The 25,819-nt window shown below is 37.9% G+C and overlaps 1 long non-coding RNA gene across 1 annotated transcript in view; it reads left to right on the top strand.

Annotated features, from left to right (window-relative positions):
• Positions 1 to 25,032, top strand: part of LOC137667218 (uncharacterized) — a 31,240-nt gene extending 6,208 nt beyond the window's left edge. Inside the window, exon 2 of the long non-coding RNA XR_011048765.1 lies at positions 24,532 to 25,032. This is a non-coding gene — a long non-coding RNA (uncharacterized lncRNA). The remainder of the gene's footprint in view (positions 1 to 24,531) is intronic.
• The last annotated feature ends 787 nt before the right edge of the window (positions 25,033 to 25,819 follow it).

Here is a 25,819-nt window from a genome sequence, read left to right as displayed (position 1 = left end):
GGATTCATTACACGACAGTCCAGTGAGTCCAGCTCCAGTACCACTTAATTAATCACCTTCCATTTGTGAACTACATTTCCTAGTAACATGAAAATAATAAGCAAAGCTTTTCCCCTTCTCCCTCCCAGTTTCATTGGAGGTTAGGCTGGAAGCCTACAATATAGAAAGGCTCGCTTCATGTTACTTGTTCAAAAACAGACTAGTCGTTTGATATTCAGAGCATGTCACTTCGAAGAGCTGCTACACTGCAAACAGTATTGAGAGTGAGGTTTAAAGAAACATTAGGAACGTATTATTTGCATGCTGCTTTATTACTTGGCGTTACTTAGTAATAAATGTGGTTTCACAGCAGTGACTCCAGCTGCTGTCTGTGATGATCCTGTCTTCCCTTCTCCCAGTCACTATGACTCCATCCTTCCTAACCCTTTGCAGAACCACTTAAGCACATTAGTCTGGCAGAAGACAACTCCTTCCCACTGGCCACTGGTTTAAAAAAAAACAAAACAGAAAACCACTTTCTGCCAGCTTGAATCTGCTTCACAGAGGACCTTATGAAGGCTGATGCAAGGGAGGACATAGAACTATGAAGGTAAATGCAAGAGGAAAGCAAGATGGTTGACAGGTAGCAGTTAAATTGCCTTATGTGCTTGTCAAACCGCAGCCTGGAGCGCTGTTCTGTTTTCTTGATTTATTGTTGTTAAAGTACTTGGCAGAAGTACAGGGCTATTTTAGTAGTCAACCTATTGCTTTGTGAATTTAAATATTTAGCTTAAATAGTTATATTTGACATCCTTTGAAGGAAGGCTCCAGCTGTTCTACTATCCATTGATGAGGTCGTCTGCTGTGTAAATCAGGCTGTCAAAAAGACTGTGATACCAACTGTCGTTATTTGCAGCAATAGGACTCTTCGTTCATTTTGTTTTGCACCATAACACAGTTCACCAAAATAGCTTTTTCAAATTAACATGTATTCAAGTATGTAACAAATACAATATTTCTACTATTTGAATTTAGTAACAGGTGTTTTAAAGTCAGCTCCCTGATCTATTTAATGGGTGGTGTTTGCTGGAATCTGTAGCAACCAGGACAAGGCAGTTGTTTGCCACAGGAAAAGGTTTTGGTGTATTCCTTTTGCATGGTGTGCTTGAAACTCACCTAGTGCTACTTCATGCCAGACATGTCCTTGTGTACAGTAGCTGCAAAGTTGTAGTTGGCTTTCGGTTGGCTGATGCAGCTCAAGATTAGTTTAATGTGGAATAGTGAGTTAATGATAGCCTGCAAGGATGTCACGGATGGACACGAACACTGTTAGTGTATAGTCTGCACAGTCTTTTTTTTTTTTTTTCCCCTCAGTACTTACAGGCCATGGTAGTGGTAATTGATGAATCTGTGCTGAATAAATTTAGCAGCATAGTGATAGAGCAGTGCCATTTACTCTGCTTATCTGCCTTAAACAGACTATCAGCATAAAAAGTGGAACTTGTCTCCCATTGTTTAATTATGACAATATCTTATTGTGTTAAGATGTATGCAATCATTCATCTAACATTTTTATAAGATGCTTCAGAATCAGCAGCCAAATTTTAATATGCTCTTCCCTAGAAAAAATACTTTCATGTAGGTAGTATGGTACATGTAAAGGAAGACACACTGCTATGGGCATCCACAAAATATTCAAAACCAGTTAATTTCTTCCGTGTGCATTTTCTAAGAAGACACTTTAAATCTCAATAAATCATTTGGTCTGTTAGGCAGCTAGTAAGAGTGGCATTAGTACATTCATGGCATTGTACTGTAAAAATTTATTTTATAAAAGTTTATTTAAAGCTTTCAGAATTTGCAAGATTTTTTCATGTAGAAAAGTAACACATTTTGTTTGGAGTTCAGACTTTATAGTAAACCTGCTAGTTTTTCTTTTTGCCAAGCTTTTGAGTATGCTAGGTGTTTGTTAAAAGGTCCCAGAAAATACATCTTATCTCAAATGTAATCATAAAACAAATTCTGCTATATGTCGTTTGCTACTGTATTTTCTTAAAATAAGCTAAGAAGTAACATAGCACTGCTGAAAGTTGGCTGAAAGATTCAAATGTATGAGCATAGCTGATCATACTACAGGCTTTCATCACATGAATTCAGCTTCAAATGGAAGTTTCTTACCCAATAGTGGCAACTAGGTTAGGTTGAGTCTAATGTCTCAAGTCTGCATATACTTGCTTGGGATTCACCTCTATCCTATCGGTTTGTTAAAGAGCACATTACTACTTCTGCTCTGTAATACCTATTACACAAATGTTTTGCTGTGTTGCAGCTCAGGTGAAAAAATGTTCTGTAAACTCTGAAGAGACTGGCCTACTTGCTGGAAATTTTCATGTGCAGATTTCAGATTACTGTACAAAGTCAAACATTCCCATTGATAAATCAGGGGTTGAAACAGACTATTATAGTCTGTTCCAGACTATGTAGTCTGGAATAGAATTTGAGCATCCGGTCTGCTACTGATGTTGCAAGTTGGATCATATTAAACATTTCACATGGAAAATATACTGGGATAAAATTGTTTTATCCATATATTCTGTCTAGTTTGTGGAATTAGAATTCAATGGGAGTAGAATTCAACACGTTATGTCCTAGTTACAAGTGAGGAGGAGATATTGAAATACCGTATTATGGCTATCTTACTCTGAATATTTCTCTGGAGAAAACACATCTTGATAGGTGTGGGTATGAACAAAAGAAGTGTGCATAGAGGCATCAAACAAGAAACTAGTTAAACTAAGAACTAACTTCTAGAAGTTCTATACTGTTTATTCAGTAATATCCTCATTTAAAAGGGAAATGAAATACTATCGTTTGTAAATGGCTCAAATTCTAAACATAAACAGACAACTCTGTTGAAAAGTTCCAAACTAAGATGTTTGCTGTGAATTATTTTTCATTTGTAAAGAAGAAACTGTAATTCTTCCTCTTTAAAATTTGGTATTGATACCAGCTAAAGTCTTCTGCAAAGTGAATTTGGTACTGCACCTCACATTGTAAAATTGCTCTTTATCACCTGACACAATTAGACAGTTCTGTAATCTCAGAAATGGTCATGACAAAAGGAGGTGGCAAGAGAATTTCCTAGTAAAAGCAAAAAGCTCACCTGCAGGTTTTTGGAGAGGGAAGTCATGCCATGGCATCAGATGTCCACTTTCAGACATTTTGTCATTTCAGTTTTCTGAAACAAAATTAATTAATTCTTTTTAGAAAGTAAAACATAAAATGACACACTGCAAAATGGCTCAATAAAAATTGCACAGAAAATAACTGAGTCATAAGTAACAGGTTTTCCTCTGAAGATGTTACACTTGTACTAGGTATCAGACTATGCATCAAGTCATAGTAAAATGTGTGAAAGAATGTGGTTGATGCAGCAGAAGCAGTGGATCATATAACAGGGAGACTGTGACAGTAGGCTTCTGCTAGGTTTTGTTTGCCCTACAAGGACTTCTCGGAACAGACACCCCACCTGGAGGCAGAAGACTTCCCTGAGCCTCTGCCTGTTGCTGCATTTCATCACTGGCTTTTGACTGAGGCACCTGACTGTTGCTGGCTGGGTTGTTGTAGATCATTCTGGCTGGCTGTCATGGGATCACAGGTCCACCTAGAGGTAGGCACCAAGGCATAGAAGTTTGAGCCTGGGCCAAACCATTCCCATTTTATAGAATTTTAAACTATATATTACTATAATAACTACAAAGTCTGGGGAAGCCATATATTGGTTAATGTGTCACAGCTGAGGTCACCTGGAAATCATCCTCATAATTTGAAACTCTGAGAAAGGAAAATTTCTTTATAAACCAGTAAAAGTAAGCAACATAAAAGTGCTAGTGCAACTTGTGTTTTGTAAAGTATGTCCCTATTTTCTGTGTGGTTGCTCAGCTTTCATTTCACTATTAGATACTTGTTTGAGGTGATTGCCCTGGAGCGAGACTTCTGACATGAGCAAAGATGCCAATTACATCTGAGCAAGTCCTATGCACTTTGTACAGTTGTCAGTGAAATGAAGACTCAGACCTGTTGTAATTTCTGTATCAGACCTTTTGGGCTCAGGTGATTTTCACTTTGATGGCATGTTACCTGGTATTTGGGAACTAACTTAGAGCCTCTACTATCCAGAATTATTGTTAATGCAGTTCTTTCTAGCAAGATACCAATAAGTTTTTCCATGGTTTTTCCAACTTTTATAGATCTACCCAAACTTTCTAAAAATATGTTTTGCTCATCTTTCAAACTCTATCAATTTTTATGTTACTGGGGCAATATGACCTATAAGCCAGCTTACACTTATGCAACATGCACTTGTTTGAAAGTAATTTTCAGTCACAGTTTTAACAACATGACTTCAAGCAGCTGTATTAAAAATATTACGTTTTTCTTTTTAAAAGGTGTTTTGTAGTTCTCTTTAAGACATAGCATGTGTGCACAGATAGACAGAAGCATATACTATCCTATATGTTGAAACATCCTCTGAATAAAAAGTACAGTGATTAATACTGGAATTCAGTTTTAGTATTAGTTACATTACAAATGATGCTTTTAGTAATACTTGTTTCTTTATAGTCTTTGAGACTGAGTTATCTGTAGAACAAGTTAAGAAGTTTCTACACAATGCAGCAGTGATGTGCTGTCAGTTTTGGCTCCCGGATTCCCTGCTGCTCTGATCACCAGAGATTTGCTTAGGCCAGAGATGATCAAGAGCAGTAGTGCTGGCTGGATGTGGTGGATCAGTTTCCAAGTTGCATTCTGGCCACTGCGTGCTGTAACTAATTGGTCCCAGCCGCTAGAGAGAAGCCAGGAGAGCCAGATGAGATCTGCTGGGTCTGAAAGTGCTCTCAGACACACGGACACACATGTGTACCTGGTGGCACTTGTACCTGCTTGGATGGGTGAAGCTGAAGGATACTACAGTTTGGTCCCCTAGGAACCTTAGCCGGGTGGCATAAGCCAAATCTGTGTTGGTGCTGAGGACAATACAGAATCAAGTAGCTGTTAACTGGCTTCGTGACAGCTTGCTGCTTTTGCAGAGTGAGACTTCATGCACCTGAGGACCTGGCCTAGCATTTCCACAGTGACGATAAAAATGCTGATCAGAACTTTAGTTTCATCTTAATTCAAAAGCCTTCTAAATATGCAGTACATACATATATATTTAGGCATGCCTAAATTGTTAATCCATTATGTTGTCTTGTGTACTATCTGTGAATTTTGTAATTGCTTTGGTTTTGTACATGTTATTCTTATGTGGCAGGATTTCATAACTCACTGGGTGATGTTTTTGCCTGATTTGCTGAAAAGGGCATAGTACTAATAAAGGTAGCTCTGCCTTGTTATCTGATAGACTATTTCAATGGAGAAAGAGAAAATAATTTGTTTGACTTTCATATATTTTCAGTGTTGAAAAATAATACCATGTTAACCTTTTGAAGGTGATGACCACATCTTTCATATGTAAAAAAATACAAATTGTTGTAGTGTTAGTTTCTTTTGCTATATAGTAGCTAGATAAGAATATAGTTAATGTTAGATGGATAAGAATATAGTTACAGTACCAGGTTATCTCATGGGATCTTAAAATCTATGTGATTTATAGTCTTTGAACAGTTCTGATAGGTGGTGTTATGAAAGATAATTAGAAGAACCGTGGAGATGACGTGGGGGTTAGAAAATCTGTAATGAACCCCAGACTGGTTGAATTGAGGACTTACAACTGGAAAAATGCATTTTTTTTTTTTTTTACTAGTAAAATTTAGTTAGGCTAGACATTTTTCAATGAGATGCAGTGACATGCTTAAAGACAAATAGAATTTCTAACTGTATAAGTAATATAACAATACAATGTAGTGAAAATTCAGGCAGTGTCCCCTATGAAGCATAGCACTAATATTTCATGTATAACCAATATGGAAGTGATTAAATTGCTTTACAAGGAAAAGTTGGTACCATGGTAGCAAGGAATATTACAAGCTAATACTGCCTCTATCTGAAGATGTATTGTTTTGTGGTAATGAAATATTATAATAACCTTGCTCACCTCTAGAGAAGAACCTCAAGTGTAGCTCTCTGGAGTTATTCTTCAAACAGCATTATTATTCTGCAAAAATAATTTTTATGCAAAGAACAGTTACAATAAACAGAACCCTAAGAATGAAATGACCATATTAAATGTTAACAAATACATAAAAAGCAGGCTAATATACAAGCATGTAGATAGAAATAAAATTAAAAAATAGTAAAAATTGTTGATTGCCAAGTGAGTTTCACATTAAAGTCTTTATCCAAAGCCCACTGGAGTAACTAAAAGTGATCTCTAAGATCTCAGTTAATTTCAGTCAACCCTGAATCCTTTCCCCTCTTCCATGAGAGTGAAGAGCCAGGACTTCCCTGAATTTCAGTGAATCCAGTTTTCAGGACTTAGGTAGCTAATACACCTTCAGTGCATCTAACAGCTTTCTCTTAAACACAGTGTTGCAAAGATTTATAGTTTCCTTTTCCCCATAACCTGCAGCCTGTGGGTTCATCAGGATACTGTCTGTACTATTTCATGATGTTTGTTTTATCAGGGCTTAGGAGGACTTCGTTTTCGTAGTATCTGTTTACTGTCAGGAACAGCTTGCTCAATTTTTGTACTGTATTTCATAGAATTATAGAATGGTTTGGGTTGGAAGGGATCTTAAAGATCGTCTAGACCAGGTTGCTCAAAGCCCCATCCAACCTGGCTTTGGACACTTCCAGGGAGGGGGCATCCACAACTTCTCTGGGCAACCTGTGCCAGTGTCTCACCACCCTCACAGTAAAGAATTTCTTCCTAATATCTAATCTAAATCTACCCTCTTTCAGTTTAAAACCATTCCGCCTCGAAAACAGTGAAAACTCTGAGTTTGGGCTAGAAATTTAAGTTGGCAGCATAGTTAATACTAAAGTTGACACTCTGAATTCTCAGAGGAAATGGAACTTTGTATTTGTTATTTAGCTCATTCAGTCAGTTTTTTTTTTTCTGAAAATAGTGTCTTCCAAGCAAAATGACAATAGTGTCTTCTCCATTTAGTGTTTCAGACATTTAACTTTCACTGGTATTAATGGTAGTTTTGAATGTATATCCAAGAGACAGCACAATTTGATATTCAGGAAAGTAAAAGCAAGAGATGATTGTAAAGATCAGATGAATAATATTTTCCTCAACCTCTTAACATTTTTCTGGCTTTATGTAAGGGTTAAACCTGTCATACTTGTATCTTCGTATTTAAATCCTGAAAGATTTTTTTCCCCTCTCTTGCACAGCAACTTGTATACTAAACTTGCCTTTTTGAACCAGTTAAACCTTCTCTCTTTTCCAGGCTGCTTTTTTTTTCTTTTATTTAACAAAAGGTAAACAATTTTGCATTTTTAAAAAGGAAAGTTGAATTTAAAAATGGTATGCTCTATTCTACAAGGATGGTTTGAGGGGAGAGCATTCCTAGGAAGCTCGTATATTATTTTTGGTTTTCTTTGAGTGTAAATTATGAAAAACAATTTTTCAGATTTTCCTTTTCTGATCAAACTAAGTTTTCATACATAGGAAGACATAACCATATGCATATGGTGCTTTGTTCCTTTCAGATATACAACTCTCATCATTTGCTGAGTAAGTATGATACAAAAATCGGAGATCTCCAAACCCCCTTGCTTTCTAACTTTCCTCACCGAAGTGGGAAGCTAGATGCGGCTGGGTAAGGAGTCCGAAAGAAAACTCAATAACACCAGAGTGTGTCATTAAGCAGGCATTCTTTATTGCAGCGCTGGGCAGCACTGGGGATTATCCACCATGAGTGCTCCGACGATTTGGCAGATTTTCAGAGATTATATACCATAAAGTTATACATAGTCATAAGATTCCCAATAACTCATTTGCATAGTCATGAGATTTCCCGGGACTCATTAATATATGTAAATGTCCGTTCCGCATGCGCAGTCGTTTTCTCTGGTGGTCGTCAGGGGTCTTCAGATGAAGGCTTGTAGTCTTCCTCACTGTGTTCGCTGACTGATCCCTGCTTCACGCAAACTCAGTCCATGGATCACGTAGGTCATGTAAGCTATGTCCTTCAAGGCAGCTGTTGCAACTCCCTTATCTTTAGGTTTCTGTGCCTCTGTTTTCCCAAGGCCAAGTTGTCTGAAGTGAAATACAGCCATCCTAATTAGAAACTATCTTTTCAAGGCCCAGTTGTCTGAAGTGAGATATACCCATCTAAATTAAAAAAAAGGCTCCCTTTGTTTATTTATATAACTAGGTTAGTCGAATGTCTAAGGTATTTACAACATCCTCCTTGTTCTTGGGGCCCCCAACCGTTTCAAGTATAAGCCATTTATTTCTTATGAGGAAATACTGAACTGAACAAAAAGACGTTACCTAGAAATTTTTGTGCCTGTTACTAGCTTAAAAGGGAAACAGCTTTCCCTCTTTTCTTGCTATATCATACTTTGTGTATTGGTATGAAAATTGTTCTTTTGGTTAAATCATTAAGATATATACAGAAGACCTGACCTTGCAGACCTAAAGTACATAAAGCTCACAGAAAACTCAATAAGATGTTTCTTGGTGAAATGAGAATCTTGCTGAACTAAAGACTTTACTACTACTACTACAACTTTGCATCAAGCTTAAATTCACAACACCATACCATCTACACCATATTGAACTCCCTCATGGAAATGCAGTTTGAACTCCAATGTTTACCCAACATAGAAGTGATGAATACATGGCTCTAATGGAAATACCATTTTTTTGGTGCCAGGTAGTTACCCAGTGACACTGAAGATGAGTATTTTGGTTCAGGAGTTTGGCATGTCATTTAGCAGTGTACTAGCTAGAATGCATTTCAATGGCATTTTATTAAATATGCCAATTTCTGTATAGCGTTTGACTGCTGGTGGCAGTGACATATGACTCCTTAGAAAATGCATGTCTGCTTCACAGTCAGATAGTCTCCAGGAACATGTTCTAGGGTCATGTCAAAACTTGGCAGAAACTTGTATGTGAATTTCATTTGCACTTTTTTCAGGGTCAGTTTCACTAAAGGATGTCAAGGAAGATGCTTAAAGTGTAGCCACATGCAACACACGCTATGCATTTATCAGAGAGGTATCAGTCAACAGGTGTGTTGTTTAGTGTCTTTTCCTGTTCTACTGAAAAGACAGATTTCATTCCCTCTAGAGCTCTGTAACAGTTGCAGAGATAGATAGAATTTCCTAAAGGGAAAGGATAAATCTGCTCTGCTTTTGCTATTTGGTGTTTGAATTGCTGTTGTCTGTGGCTAGCTAACAGGTACTCTTTTCTGTCCTGGAACTGCTGTCTCTTTGACCATCCACAAGGCTGCATGCCACTGAAGATGATGTAGATCCTAAATTCTTAAGCCTTTATAGGTTCTCTCTTTTGAATTGATAAAACTGCATGCATATACTTATTTTTAGAACATTTGCAACCGAAGCACATATGTTTCACAATATGATAGAAAGGGTACAGGATAACTGGTTAAGCATGATTAGCAATTTTGGAAGCATGAGGGCTATATACCTTTTAGAAAATAACGTTGCATAAGAGGTGTTTTTGAAAGTGTGCAGTAGGGGTTTTTCAGTTGAATTTGATAGTGGTGACAAGTGTTGACATCTGTAAAACATGAGTTCATCTCTTTATCCACAAAACAAACACAGCACAAGCAGCAGCACCTTAAACTTGTTGGGGTTTTTTTATTTGGTTGGTTTGTTTTTTTTACTGACCAGATTAAGTTATTTGCTCTAATGTTCACTAATGTCATTTCAGCCGCACACGAAAAACATCTGTGGTGTATTCACTTGCTTTTCTCACAATTTGAACCCTGTACGCAGTTTCAAAAAAAACCACCACCTCTTGGGAGTTGCTGATATGCAGCACTTTAAATGTATATACTGTCTTTTAGCCAGGGATTTATTTTTTCATTCTACAAGCATCTTTTAAATAAAAGTTGGAAACCAGTGCAGATATATACAAATGTAAAATGGTTCTCTACGTGGTAATCCTTGAACATCTAGAATTTAATAGATTCTGTATGTACCACTGCAGCATGAACTTAGTATAATTATGTTTGGCAGTAATAGAACTTACTTTTAGAGCTCAAGAGGTTGCCTCAAGCTATAATGTATATCTTATATATTTTACATGTGTGTATATATCTTACAATATAACAGTGTTAAACAATATAACACTGTTAAACAAGCTAAACTTTAGGCATGACTCAAGACAGACGCCAAAATCTAATCATTGCTAATGCTAAACTGTGGTGGTGTAGTTATCACCGAGATATCTCGCGTTTCAGTACGAGAACTCATCCAGTTCCACCATTTAGCCATGCTGGAAGGCCAGAGAAAGAGGGTGACTTTACAAAACTGTTGCAGAGGATTTGTCTTGTCATCACAGGTCCTTGGGTTTTGAGATGCTGAGGGATTCAATCACTGGGAAATGTGCTTTGTATAAGGTAAGATCAGCACTGTGTTATACCCTGGCTATCCTTGTCTGCCGTGACTACGACCATGTTAAGTACAACAGTCTAATAAAGATAATCTAATCATGGAACCTAATCTAATCAACCGTAGAGCTGGACCCATAGTACGAAGATGCCTAAAGTTAGCTTGACATTTTGTGTTGTGAAGCTGGTCCAGATTCAAACAAACTGGTACCAGGAGGTATCGAAGATGCATTGTCTGCTCCAGTCTTCCCCTTTTCAGCAATTCCCTCATCATTTTTTTAGTAATGGTTTTGGTTCACCGAAAGGGCCCTGCACGGCAGTACAACAACAATACCAAACGAGCCATTGCCTAAATGTGCTGACCTAACTAGCCTGGATAACATCAGACTTGATAGCTTGACTTTATTTATATGGGGAAGTTACTGCCTGCTGTTCCTTTCCCCTGGCAGAGGCGGGAAATTACTAAATTTTGATGCTGTTTGGTGGAAGGTTCTGTTCATGTGTGAAGTATTAATTAGCTGTTATTATTCAGTTATTTCCTTTAAAATATTTTACGGTGTGTTAAATGAATACCAATCTCACAACAGCCACATCTTCTTATTCACTAGGTGTGATGTAAGCATGAGCATAGTGTTTTTAAACAAGGAGTAGTAATTTCTGGCTTTCCCCGGATATTAATTAAATTAATTTGAATATGTTTGGGATAACACAGGAAGCAATAGTCTACTTAAAAGCTTATAGTCCTTTGAAAATATTTGCAATCCCATTCAGTATGTGAATGAAGTCCAACCAAAGATTCTTTCCAGTGTTCGACAAGATAAATCCAGTGTCTCCACTCTTGCCAGCACGCTAGGAGTTTCATTTCCCATATAAAATGGATTTCTAGCTCATAACATGATACTAATTCTTGTATAAATGGTTAGTTTTTATTGGGAAGATATTTCGTGCTTTGGAAAAATTTTTTTTTTCCTTGGTGCTAAAATTATTGAGGTGGGAGGTTTGCAAGAGAGAAGCTTCAGTATCAGAACCCAAACTAGACAAAGGGCTAAAAATGCATCTTAAGGAACATTAGTCAGAATAATTTGAGCTGACAGTAGCCAAAATTATTTTATATATGAAGTTCATAAAATAGCAGGTTGGTTGCTTTAGCTGGGAAAAATACCTAAAGGGGTACGTTTTTTTGCTGCAGTTGCTAGGGAGCAGCTTATACTGTATCTGTGGGATATAATGGGAGTCATGTGTGAAATACACTATGCTGATAATTTATGTCAAAGTGGTTAGAGCTGAATATTACATTTACAGAGCACATCTCATTGTACAAAATAAGAAGATGAGATGGATGCTGTTAGTAATGTTAGGTGACAGAGCCACTGTGGTATACAAGGTACAGTACACGTCTCAGTAGGCTGCCAAGAGCATGTCATTCCTACATGATTCATAGGTGGGGCTATGATTAGGTGAGCAGAAAATTAATACATTGGCTAGATGGGAGGAATGAACAGACCAGATGAGAAGGAAAACCTGTATTTTGATCTATTTGACAGATCTGGGAATGATCAAGGTCCTGAGAATCCCAGGTCATGCATTCTTTTTAAGACAAGCTCACTGACTGGGAGTCTGTGTTGCCAGTAGTATGTTGTTTTACAAAATGAGGATGGGTAAATCATAGGGGGATCTGACTGACCCTGCTCCAAAGTGAAGTTGCCACTGCATTTGGAAAAACAGCTGCTTAGCTATGAAATGTCAACATCTTTAATAGAAACCTTTATAATTACTTGGTTATAGAACTTCATTATTTTCTTTCAGGATCTGTCACATTGGAATTATTTTTGTTGAAAATACAACCTTAACAGTTTGGTATTATTAAAACTGTAAATGTAATACATAAATTATACAACTGTAACACTGATTTCTTATTTTTGTAGCATTAAGCGTTTCCCAAAATTATCCAAATATTGCTAAAGGTTTCCATTTTAATATCATATTTAAAATGTCACAAATATTTTTGCCTTATTGAATCAATACAGTGATACTGTCTTGAGGCTTAAATTAATTGCTTCACTCCTTTGAGCACTGGTGCAAGTTTTTCTCACATACCGTACACAGTGATTGAGTATGTTTTCCTCAGCAATTACTGCATTTGTTCAAAGTGAATTAGAAAATCAAAAATGTTAGGAACTCTCTTTAATTAGATGATTAAAGAACCCAGCAAGCAGCGTGACGTTCAGATGAAAACGAAAGGTATTTCTTAACATTTTTAAGCCGTGCTAGAATTCAGATAGGACACTAGTTGTGCCATTAAACCGCCACAAAAGGGTTTGCAGTCTTTTTAACTGTTCTATGGCATATGCTTATAGTTCTCAACGAATTTTATCTTTCCAGGGTCAGCTGCCTCACCTTGAAGGATGCTGTCAATAAGCAATCTGACTGTAAGCTGTCTGAAAACATGATGTTATTCCTAACAGCAATTTGAAAGCCATTGGACTTGGCCTTCAAAAAACTTGTAGCAGATTCTTGACTAATACATACTATCAAAATGTAGCTGAAGTTAATGAAGTTAATGACTGTGTATACTAGCCAAAGATTTTCGCCAAAAAAACCCTTGATAGTCTGCTTTTGCAGATTACTAACTTCTCCAGACTTTTCTAAATGTTAGAGGTTTTTTTTCATTCTCTACTCAACCTTTAGGTATTGTTCCTTTTAGCCTCCTTCCAACAGTTTTTGTAATTTTTTCATAAAGGTCCAACATTTTTTTTTTCCCAAAGAGATCTTTTGGTATCGAAGCAACATCTCAAATTGTAGCATCCAAAGGCTCTGTTTCACTGTTCAGAGTTTGTGTGATGCCTTCTTTTGAATAGATTTTTTCCACATACATTGTACTGAGAAACAGTTACGTAATTTCAGTAATGCTCCTTATTAAATAAAATGCAGAAGCCACCTTCTGTAACTTTTTATATTTTTCTCTTACTCTCATTTTCCTTAATTTATTTCTATGTGGCTTATATTATTGTAAGTTTTAATTATTATATACATTTACATGATTTTCATTTGGCTGTTTGGGTTTGCTTTTATGAATGAAGCATGTAAAAACACATCATTCAAAAGAAAAAAGGACTAACCTTTGTAATTGCTGTTGTATATAGTTCTTTAGTATCCCACTTTTGTTCTACTTTACTTCTGAAATACCATAATAACATTTCCAGTATTAATAAAAGAAGGATGTTTTATAAAAAAACAGTCTAACATCTGGAAACTCTTTTTTTGGTCTGTCTCTTAAAATATGCAGTACATTATTTCTCTTCCTCCTTTCCTCCCAGTCAATTTAACTGTTCAGACCTGGACAATGAGCACGGGAAGCACCAAGGCAGAGTCAAATACTTTTGCTTTCCTTGGTACAGTGAAGATCTCTGTGTGCTTTTTAAAATATCTACTGTTGCAAATCTTCCTAAGATTTCTTTCAGTTGAAATGGTTGGTACTTACAAGAAGATTGTTGTTTTATTACCAGTAATGATCCTAATACTCATATAGACTGTTTCTTAAAATCCTTGAAAATTCTGTATAAAAGTTGGCTAGGACTAAGAGATTCTTATTATGCATTCTTTCTGAAGTGTTAGAGCTGCTGGAGCAGTCAGAAAACCATTAATTGTAGTTGATTTTGTAGTTTGTCATTTTTCAAATCTTCTTTCGTGCCCTGGATAATGCCTGTTTTATTTAAAATAGCAGATTGGAAGAGCAGTTTTGTGTCCCTGCTGCAACCTTCTTGTATTAGATTTATAATGTGCTCTCCAACTACCTTAATTCCATGGAAGGGGTTACAATTTGTTTTTACAAACCTGAAGCAGATGATTTGATGCAAATTACTGGATCCAAATATCCAACATCTTATGAGAAGAAGGGGCAAAACTTGGAAAATAAATCTAGAACTGCATTATGAATGTTTAAATGGCACTGATATGTAGAATGGGCAAACCTCATCCCATCTGGATCTTTTAGCCATTTAAATCAAAATCTCTCTATTTTTTGCTGAAGTCCAGCTCTAATTCCTTAGCATCTTTTTGTGAAACTAGACAGAATTTTGTTACAACTTGTTTAAAAAAACCCTTTCAATCTGGAAATGCCAAGTAAGTTGTCAGATGTTCCCAGAGATCATACTCGGTCTTTTATAATGAAATATTATTTTTCTTTTATGCCTGCAAAGGAAGATATGATTTTTAGATAAATATCTCTTCATGAGGGGCATCTATAACATACTGATACTCTGCAGTCAATTGATATTCTGCTGGAGTTAGTCCTGGTAGTTATATCCACAGAAGTCTGTTACAAGAACATAGTTTAATTTCTGAGGTAGCCTTAGAACATTGTGAAATGGAACATCTTTCAGAGAGTCACATTTCATTTTAGAGCCACTCTATTATTATTGGTAGTATTATATATAATAGTATCACATATCATGTTGTTATGGTAGCCTTCCGTAGATGTATGTAACTTGGATGCCTTTGCGTGAGGCAGTGTTAAGGTAAAAAAGGACAACAGCCCCTTCTCCAAAGCACTTGAACCTTGCTGTTAATGCTTCAATCCACATTAGATATGTGAATTATAGGGTATCTCTGAATTTGTAATTTTTTGCTGTCAAGAAAAAACCATTTAAACGAATGGAAATATCTTCTAGTAAGCTGTATTTTTATAGACCTTGGCTTCATATATGATGGGCTTGTTGACAATCCACTGATTTCTCTCTACCTTGGAAGATCTCTTAGGTCAACTGAGAATTGAGGGTTTCATCACAGATACAAAATTTGTAAAGTCAACATAAGTGACTTCAGTCACTTGCAGACTGTCTGCAAATTGTCTTTGGACTTCCACTTTTTTCATTTTTAAATACCACTTCAAGTTGATTGAGAAGATATATTCTAAAACATCACTAGAGGAAAAAGGATGTAACAAATAAGGACATTAGCAGTAACCTGTTTTATACAGTAGCTACCTATTAAATTGATATTTGCATGTGCTAGTAAAGTCTATTTATATTTTGTGGAGAGTAAAAAGGCTCATCTGTTCATCAAGCTTGCTTGTTTGAGTCTGGGGTGGCGGGGGGAAAGTTTTTTTTTTTTCTTTTTTTATAAAGGAAGTTAGACTTTTCACAAGATTGGGATTTTCAGGCCCTACAGAGGAAAAGCACATAGTAATAGTAGTGATAGTAGCACGTTCAAATTTTATCATTCACTGTACTCCTTGTTGATTTTGTTGTAAACAAAATCAAGTAGGCTTTGGCACTGAGCTGTTAAAACTCAGATATTTACAGAAGGCAAAATGAACATCTGTGAAATCTATGTTTCCAGAGCAGCAGTCACCCAAAGTGTAGGCACTCATATGCAAATCTTGAGCACTCTCAGGGAAATGTTTAGGAATTTGCGGTGTGGCATAGGGAATATACTGCAATACTGCTTCTGCTCCCTTAATCATAGAATCACAGAATCACAGAATCAATCAGGTTGGAAGAGACTTCTGGGATCGTCGAGTCCAACCATTGCCCTGACACCACCATGTCAACTAGACCATGGCACTAAGTGCCATGTCCAGTCTTTTCTTAAACACATCCAAAGATGGTGACTCCACCACCTCCCTGGGCAGCCCGTTCCAATGTCTAATGACCCCTTCTGAGAAGAAATTCTTCCTAATGCCCAACCTGAACCTCCCCTGGTAAAGCTTGAGGCTATGTCCTCTTGTCCTATTGCTAGTTGCCTGGGAGAAGAGGCCGACTCCCACTTCACTACAACCTCCCTTCAGGGAGTTGTAGACTGCAATAAGGTCACCTCGGAGCCTCCTCTTCTCCAGGCTAAGCAACCCCAGCTCCCTCAGCCGTTCCTCATAGGTCAGACCCTCCAGACCCTTCACCAGCTTGGTCGCCCTCCTCTGCACTCGCTCCAACACCTCAACATCTTTCTTGAAGTGCGGGGCCCAGAACTGAACACAGTACTCAAGGTGCGGCCTCACCAGTGCCGAATACAGAGGGACGATCACTTCCCTAGACCGGCTGGCTACACTATTCCTAATAGAGGCCAGGATGCCATTGGCCTTCTTGGCCACCTGGGCACACTGCTGGCTCATGTTTAGCCGGCTGTCGATCAGCACCCCCAGGTCTCTTTCCGCCGGGCCGCTTTCTAACCACTCTTCCCCCAGCCTGTAGAGCTGCATGGGGTTGTTGTGGCCGAAGTGTAAGACCCGGCACTTGTTCTTGTTGAACCTCATGCCGTTGGTCTCGGCCCATCTATCTAACCTGTCCAGATCCCTCTGTAGGGCCTTCCTACCCTCCAGCAGATCGACACTCCCACCCAGCTTGGTGTCATCTGCAAATTTACTGAGGGTGCACTCAATCCCTATGTCTAGATCATCTATAAAGATATTGAACAGCACCGGCCCCAGAACTGAGCCCTGGGGAACACCGCTAGTGACCGGCCGCCAGTTGGACTTTGCCCCATTCACCACCACTCTCTGGGCTCGGCCATCCAGCCAGTTTTTAACCCATTGAAGAGTCCACCCATCCAAGCCCTGGGCAGCCAGTTTGTCTAGGAGGATGCTGTGGGAGACAAACAAGGACAGTACACAGTGCTTGAAAAACGGTGGTTTTCAGTAAGGGTAACAATCATTTTTCTATTCCCTCAAAGGTGCCGGGCCATATAAAACAAAAATTACTGAAAATAAATTTTTTAAAAATAAATTTATTATGAAAATAAACAACTTGCACCAAAGCTGTAACACAGTTTAAAGCGAAAGGACTTCTTGCTCAAAGCCTCATCCAACCTGTCCTTCAACACTGCCAGGGAAGGGGCAGCCACAACTTCTCCGGGCAACCTGTTCCAGTGTCTCACCACCCTCACAGTAAAGAATTTATTCCTAATATCTAATCTAAATCTACCCTCTTTCAGTTTAATCCTTATCAATATCTACAAATACAAAGATGTAGCTTGTTTGGCTGCAAGGGTAAATTGAACAATGTTGGGCTGATAAAACTTGGATTGACAGTAATAGTCCTGTAGGGAACAGTACTCAAGAGTTGCCATAGTGTGATTATGCCACTGGCATAACTCCTGTGTCTGAGCAAGGGCTGGCGTTCAGTTAGTTTGGTTGGTTTGCACCACATACATACAATTCTTAAATGTCCGGAGAGAGCAGTTTTGTGACTAGTAGAGTAATTCAAAGCCGTAATTTCTAGGTTAAATTCTGACTCCTTGTCTTTAGTGCCATATATTCTATATTCTTAATGCTACACTTTTCCTGATGAACTTACAAAGTTTTCAATCAAAGTACATTCTTAGCGTAGACAACAGCCAAACTGCAAACAAAATCACAGGAGTTTGTGTGAGTGTACTGGTGGACAGTACTCAAAATATTAAAAAAAATATGCACAAGTTTGGCTTTGTCTGAGTGTGCTGGTGGAAGAAGGTTATGTAACTTTTTAGAAGCGCTGGCATTCAAGCTGACAGTATGTTTCATCATTATTCATCAATGACATGGATGAAGGGACAGAGTGTAGACAGTTGGGCAGAGAGGAACCTAACGAAATTCAACAAAGGCAGGTGTGGGGTCCTGCACCTACGGAGGAATAACCCCACGTACCAGTACAGGCTGGGGGTTGACCTGCTGGAAAGCAGCTCTGCAGAGAAAGACCTGGGAGTCCTGGTGAACAAGTTCACCATGAGCCAACAATGTGCCTTTGTGGCCAAGAAGGCCAGTGGTATCCTGGGGTGCATTAGGAAGAGTGTGGCCAGCAGGTCAAGGGAGGTTATCCTCTCCCTCTACACTGCCCTAGTGAGGCCACACCTGGAGGACTGAGTCCAGTTCTGGGCTCCCCAGTTCAAGAAAGACAAGGAGCTACTGGAGAGAGTCCAGCGGAGGCCTACAGAGATGATTAGAGGACTGGAGCATCTCTCTCATGAGGAAAGGCTGAGAGAGCTGGGTCTGTTTAGCCTGGAGAAGGCAAGACTGAGAGGGGATCTTATCAATGCCTACAAATACCTTAAGGGCAGGTGTTAAGAGGATGGGGCCAGTCTCTTTCTCAGTGGTGCCCACCAACAGGACAAGGGGCAACAGGTACAAACTGAAGCACAGGAAGTTCCATCTGAATATGAGGAAAAACTTCTTGACTCTGAGGGTGACAGAGCACTGGAACAGGCTGCCCAGAGAGGTTGTGGAGTCTCCTTCTCTGGAGATATTCAAAATCCACCTGGATACTACCCTGTGTAACATGCTCTAGGGGAACCTGCTTTAGCAGGGGGGTTGGACTGGATGATCTCCAGATGTTCCTTCCAACCCCAACCATTCTGTGATTCATCGTGGGCATCAAGTTGATGAAAACAAAACATATCTTCAAGTGTTCATTTTATTTTTGTAATATAATCAGAATGTAATCACTTTTCTCATGGACTAACCACACATATAAAATTACTTGCTTTGTCAGTATTTTACTAGAGACATCTTTCTTATCCCAGTATGTTTAAAATGTTTTTATTAGATGATAAAGTTCTCATAATTTCTGTATGATTTAAGTATGTGAAGTGTCAAAATTAAGTATCGCAACTGAAGCGGGATATGAAGAATGTGATAATGTCGGTTATTAAGAAAAAGTTTTTCAGAAACAAATAGTTTTGGGTTGGGTTTTTTTTTTGTTTTCAGAGTTGCTTCTAAGGAAAGTAGAACAAGAAAGGGATTTCTGGGATTTAAAGAAACAGAAGTAGAGGCTCAATTAGCATGAATGAAAAATTTGTGCTGAGTCTCTCACAATCTCTGAAGTGCCTTTCCCTAAATATGATCATAAATGCCTATTTTTATCTTCTGGTCATATTGCAAGATAACTGACTTCTGTATTTCAAGTCTTTAGCCATATGAAGCTGTACAAATCCTACAGTATCTAGGGAAGCAACCTGCAGTACCAAAAATCTAAATGTTTAAAGACACAAGAGAACTCTGAAATGAAATATTAGTCCTTGAAGGGATTTTTGTAGCCATAGTGGATAGCTAGCTTTAGTCTCTTTAAAAGATAAATATTATATAAAAACAAAATTCATAACAGGGAAGACTAATTTGAAAACATGCATTGTCCATTTATGAGTTATGTTTATGTGGACAGACTCCAAATTAGTGGAAGTGGTACAATCAACGTTCATTGGAAGAACTGCACTGTAATTAGAGTTTAATATTCAAACAAGCTTTCTCCTTCTCAGTCATGCATTTGTTCCTCTCTCCTGCTTGGAATAGTTTGGGGTGCACTAAACCCAGATAACACCTGCATGTTTGCAAAAGGCTGAATGAACTATGGTCTGCTCAGAGATGTGGGCTGGGGCAGGGAGATTCTTCTCTGCTGTTCTGTGTTGCAACCGTGGGCTGGAACTAGAAACTGTTTCAAGCAGACACCACTGTAGCTACTCAAGGATGTAACCTGAGGCAGTGTACCTTTACATTGTAGTTTGTAGTATATGTGTTTAGATATACATAAACCAGTTTGGCCTTGCTGTGCAGAAGTGATCCAGAGATTCTGCAGTAGTGAATCATCTTATTCTTCTATTGCACCCTTAATTTTCACTGCAATGTTTACCCCAGGATTTCCACCCAGTTTTGGGATGGCTACAACGCAAGTTGTAAGACGAAAGAAAGGATCTATAGGAGTGAGACAAAATAGAAACTCCCGTGAATCACAGCCAAGGTCCAACAATCCTGTTCCTAGTGAAGACTCCACTATTGCTGCTCAGCAAGCAAATATTAAATTTCAAACATTACTTTTGGCTCATTAAAATCCCCTGCTCCCTTTCATGGCTCTATATTCTGACAGAAAAGGTGCTTCTACAGTGTAGTTTGTTTAAGTTAGATAATCCTAGCAAATAGTTGGATTGTGTAAGAAAGACCAGGTGCTATTGTCACTAGACATGTTTGTCATGTGGATGGTTTCATATTATATTAGCAGAGATATTTTTCTGGATCATTCAGTCTAGCCAAAATCAACAATGTAACAGAGTGAGGAATATTACTTAGAATTAAATTTTTGGCATAGATGAACATAATATAAAAAATTGCTTCTGTCATAGTATGTCTCAAACATGATGTATTTAATGTGGTATCATTCTAACTTTTAAATACTAGCAATTCAATGGTTAACATACTGGATCTTGAGATGTACACTGAAAACTGCTTTGCATCAAGGGTTCTCGGGGAATCAGCTATGAACTTGTTACAGACCACAGTAACTTTCACATGACTGGTGAAAGACCTTTGTTATCAATCTGCTCTGACTGGACCCAGCTGGTGAGTGTGGCTGTAGAAGCTACATGTTGTCTCCAACTCTGTGAGGATCGAGGTGAGGTCAGCCAAAGCAGGTAACTGCATTCCAGTCAATGAAGAAGAATTTAAGCTGAACTGTGTTAAAGCTGACTAGTACCAGACTACCCAGGGAGTTACCACCTGTTCCTTCCTACCCACATATTAGCTACTCTCTTTAGAGCCACAGACCTATGTAAGAAAATCTTTCAATGGGAATTATAGTAAGTCTGAGCAGAGACTGACTAATAAGCAGCTTCCTTCAGCTTGCTGTATTGTGGCATCAAGTTTTGAACCATGGTTGAGTCCAGTTACCAGCTATAAGAACAGTCAGTCAGGCATAAATTAAATTATGTTGCTGATTTCTCCTTAATGCAACTCTGAATGTAAATAAAGAGTTGGAGTTGCACTGCAAGCCAGTTTTGTTGTGATAGTGCCCTTTGGTAGATGTTTTATGTTCCTCTGGGAATGAAGCTGAGAAGTCTGGGTTTTTTTAACTGATGAAGGTACCTAAATCAGTATCAATTATTGTCAGCTTAATTTAGCAGTTGCTTTTAAAAGGAAAGTAAGAAGGCCCACTCAGCGACTACATCATTTGTTATTCTTGCAGATTCTGGAGATGCTGAACAGGCGTCACGTCCTCCATGTGGGTTATGCTTGTTTAGTGCAGACTTGGTTTTGTTGTTGTGGGTGGTTGGTTTTTTTTTTTTTTAGCTGCCAACTAATTTTAAGGAAACTTGTGATCAGCATTTCCTTGATGATAAATGAAGCAGGTAAACAACTAAGAGCTCTTTGTCGGCTCTTCTGAAGTATGGGACCAGTCAGATTGATAGCATCCACAAAACAGCAGAGTCATTTGCACTTTCCCACTCTCTTGCTGCTGTGTTTGGTATCATAAGATATGGGGTCAGGTTGGAACACCAAAATTAATCATTCCAAGACGCTGATGAATAGGAAAGGGGTTTTTGTTTGCCTGTTTTCTAAACAGAATGTGATGCAGTGAAAGGATCTTTCAGTAGCGCTGTACAGGGAATCCCTTCTATGCCTACATTAGAGAACCAAAAAGGTAAATGCAGAAAGTTCCTGCTTCCCTTTCCTAGGACAGAAGACTGGCACAGTATGTTGATTAAAATGATGAGAGCTTGTAGTCAAAAGAAAGGCCTCTAAAGCCACAGACTTGTCATATGTGTTTGTCCGTACTGTATGCTTTGTGACCCTGTGTCTGGCTGGTGGACAGCCTGCAGACCACCTGCATGCATGAATTTAGTTCTCTAATATATTTTTGGCTACACCTGACAGGCAGATAGTAGGCTTCTTAGAAGGTGATTTGTCCCAAACATTACAAGGAGTTTCTGTGGTCTAATCTGGTATGTTCTAGACATTCAAAACATAACAGGACTGTACTAAATATATATTCTATAGTCTTCACAAATCCGTGTGTATTCAGAACCCCCTGGAATTAAAAAATGTTATCTAATAATGATACATCTCTCTGATGATAGCAGTTTAATTTTGCATTGTTTTTCATCAAAATCAGTGGTCCTCCAGATAATTACTTCTAATTTAAATTCTGAATCACTGTTAATACCAATTAAAATTAGGATTACTGTTCTGCCATTCGCAGTCTTTGTTACACATCTGGTGAAAGAAAAGACAGTTATGAAATGTCGGTATTGTACAGGATTTCTTGGCCTTGCTGCCAGCCCTTTATCAACTGAAGTGCAAAACTTTGGGGGGGCAGTTGGGCTTCTCACCCTTTGAGAAGGGCATCTCCCTTTGATAGACCAAGCTCTTTCAAACTACAAGTCAAGAAACAGGGTTGATAGGTGTGAAAAGCAGTTGCCTGCAGATGATGGCCAGCAAGAAAAAGGTTAAGGCAAGATTCAGACAAGCAGTAAAGCAGAGAAAGGAAGAAATGAGGAAACAGTGATGCAGCTATTTATTTTCTAGTAACCTCGCCTAAAACTAATTGTCCTGTATAGAAAGCCAAAGGAATTAGTCATTAGATTATTTTTGAAAACTCCAAAAAAACCTTTGGAAAACCTATTGCTTTCTACCTCTGCCTTTAACATGTGAATTATTTTAATGTAATTCCTTTTATTTATTCCTGAACACTGGAGTACTTTGTTTAGCACACACATCTTCATACAGAGGGGATGAAATTGCAGTTGACAGATGGATAAATATCTAAATTATGCTGTATGATGATAAGCATTCAGAGACTGTATAGTATATCCAAACCATTTTTTCATACAGAATGTTAAGAGCCTAGTAGACAGAAACCATAATGATGGATTGGTACCTATAGGAGGTAGAATAATTCAGGCAGCAAATAATAAGAATTATCCTGTTCAAGTCAAAGGAATACTTAGCCTGACTAATTCTGGGGGGTGGGGGGGTAGTTTCTACCATTTTTGTAATTTTGTTCCTCATATGTATGTCCTGGTCTGTCAATCAGCTTTCTTTAACTGAAGCCAGCTGGCAAGTAGCCCTGCAGTTTATCAACCACCAGTAAATAAAATGTTATGCTCCAGAAAAATTCAATTCCCAAAGCCCAGCCCAAAAAATCAATAAAGCTTCTCCTCCAGCTAAAGCATTTCTTGTGAACATTAAGTTTTTAAATACAGCATTTTCCTCACCGTTCTTAAAAACACAGATAAAAACTAAAACCAAATTAAAACTAAAAGCTTTAGAAACTATGGGACTAGAAACTACAAAGCTGGTTTTGATTTTCATAGACATTAAAGTGTTTTATCATTGGGGTGAACAAATAAACTTGACTAAAATTAGTAAAGATGCAAAGATTTATTATACAGGTCCTTTAAAACCATGTTTTGAGATTTGAATAGTTGTAGTAAAACCTTATTCTTGCTTTCTGAAGCAAGAGTATAACATCACAAGACCAGTTACTCTGTTGTATGGGATTTTTCTACTTCATTAGGATGTATCATAATACACCTAATAATTTCTTCCTTGTCAGTCAGTATCCAGCTGTGGTTTAGTTTGGAATATCAAACTATGAAGCACTAATAAAATCAAAGTTAATCTTCGTTAGTATTTACATCTTTCCCTTTAAATGTTTTGATGCAATCTTGGTCAGGAGATGGCAGAGGAGGAGTATGAGCAATCCAGTCATGGAGGCAAAGGAGTCTGTCTGTGTGCAAAGAACCTGAGGTCCACACTAGCTGCCAGACTGTGCAAACGCCTTTTCCACCTCCTTCCAGCACCTGCTCTGGTTCTGAAATATTTTCCTAACAGGCTCAGTTTAATTACCCAAATACTTACCTGGAATAAATTGAAACCCAATTCTGCTATCTTATAGCAGAGAAAAACTTAACTGGTCTCTGAACAACCTAAACTTTTGAAGACCTTTATGTCTTTGGGATCTCATTTAAATGGTTACATTCTAGCTAACTCTTCTAATGAAAAGCAGTTGCTTTTCCATCTAAGAAATCTAAGAAGAATCAGTATATCAAAGCTGAAAATACTTTAACAGATGATACAAACTTTCCTGGTATTGTAGTTGTATAAAATTAAACCTCCTGGAATTCTTTGTGTCACCCTTTATTTCTGGCCAGTGACATCTGTAGTCTACAGTGTTGCAGTTTTGGTCTCAAAATTACTGAAGTATTCAGGCTGCTTTCTGCTAACTTTTAGGATATATTAATCATTTGATGCATTCCCCTTCTTTCTGATCTTTTCCAGTGGCCTCTAGAGCTCTCTACCTCAAAGAGGTTCCTACATCTTGCTGTTGGTGCAAACTGAAGCATTCAGCCCTTCATGGAATCAATGGAGTCTGATAATTTTATCCTTAAAAAGATCCTGGGACCTTCATTGATTGACACTATATGATTAATTGTCCATTTGCTCTGTATTCTGTGTACAGAGTGAATTGTATTACTTTTTAATCCCATCCTCCTTTTCAGAGAAGCCTGTGCAGATCTCTGAGGAAATATCTATTCAGACCCTGTTGCTTCAACCCTCCTCTGAGAGATGAACCACCACACTTTTAAGATGAATCTTGAATGTAATCAAAGTATTACAAAACCAAGAAAAAATATCCATATGGAATTGCAACAGATTGATATGTTGGAGAGCTCATGTCACTAACACACGTTTTTGCTCAAAAAAAATGTTGTGTAATATAGGAAGGAAAGAGTGTATTTTTGTTCATGATTATGCAAATAAAAACATGCTTGAATTTGGGGGGGTTTATTTGGTTTTTTTTGTTTTGTTCTTTTAAACTTGGCTGCTTGAGTGCTCATATGTTTCTGGATAGGAAAAATACTAGTACTCCTAATACTTTAAGAGGTTATGGGGCACATTTTCAATGGGAAAGAATTACCATCCCCCTATCTTGAAGATAAATCACATAGATAAATTTACTTGATCAAAAATGAGATATAAAAAAATCTCCAAGATAAAATTCAGAGAACTCATCATCAGATAAGACCCAGACTTAATCTCAGATATATGTGTTAGAATTGAGCCCATTCACTAGATTAAAAAATTTGGAATAACATTTATGTATTTTCGACATTTACATTTTCTTAGCTTACAGCTCAACATCAAGAAGGACATTACATTCTGATATGTTTGGTACATCTTATTCAATAACTAGAAATATATTGAAGCTTATATTTATAAGTATCATTAACAAGGAAATAACTGCTAAAAATTCTGCCCGCTGTGTGGAACGGGCTATTGGGGGTTTGCTTTGTGTCAGCTCTCTCTTTATGCTATAGATGAAAAATAGTTTTCACTAAGGGAAAAACAAAAGTATAAGGAAGAACTTGAAAGTCAAGAGAACTTTTTTTCCCAGTTGTTTTTCCTTGTCTGGCAGTAGGATTTATTTTTTTTCTACTGAGTAAGGTTTTGCGGTCACTGGGAATAAAGCACTGTTTGTGCTCCCACTCAGCAAACCAGTTTCAGGGTGCTGAGAGGGTCCATCACTGGCCCTTTTTTCCTCTCAAGCTGAAGCTTACAGAGCTGT

The sequence above is a fragment of the Nyctibius grandis genome, chromosome 9, assembly GCF_013368605.1.
Source record: "Nyctibius grandis isolate bNycGra1 chromosome 9, bNycGra1.pri, whole genome shotgun sequence".
In the NCBI taxonomy this organism is placed as follows: Eukaryota; Metazoa; Chordata; class Aves; order Nyctibiiformes; family Nyctibiidae; genus Nyctibius; species Nyctibius grandis.
Note: the sequence above shows the minus strand (reverse complement) of the source record. Positions and strands in the feature narration are given on the sequence as shown.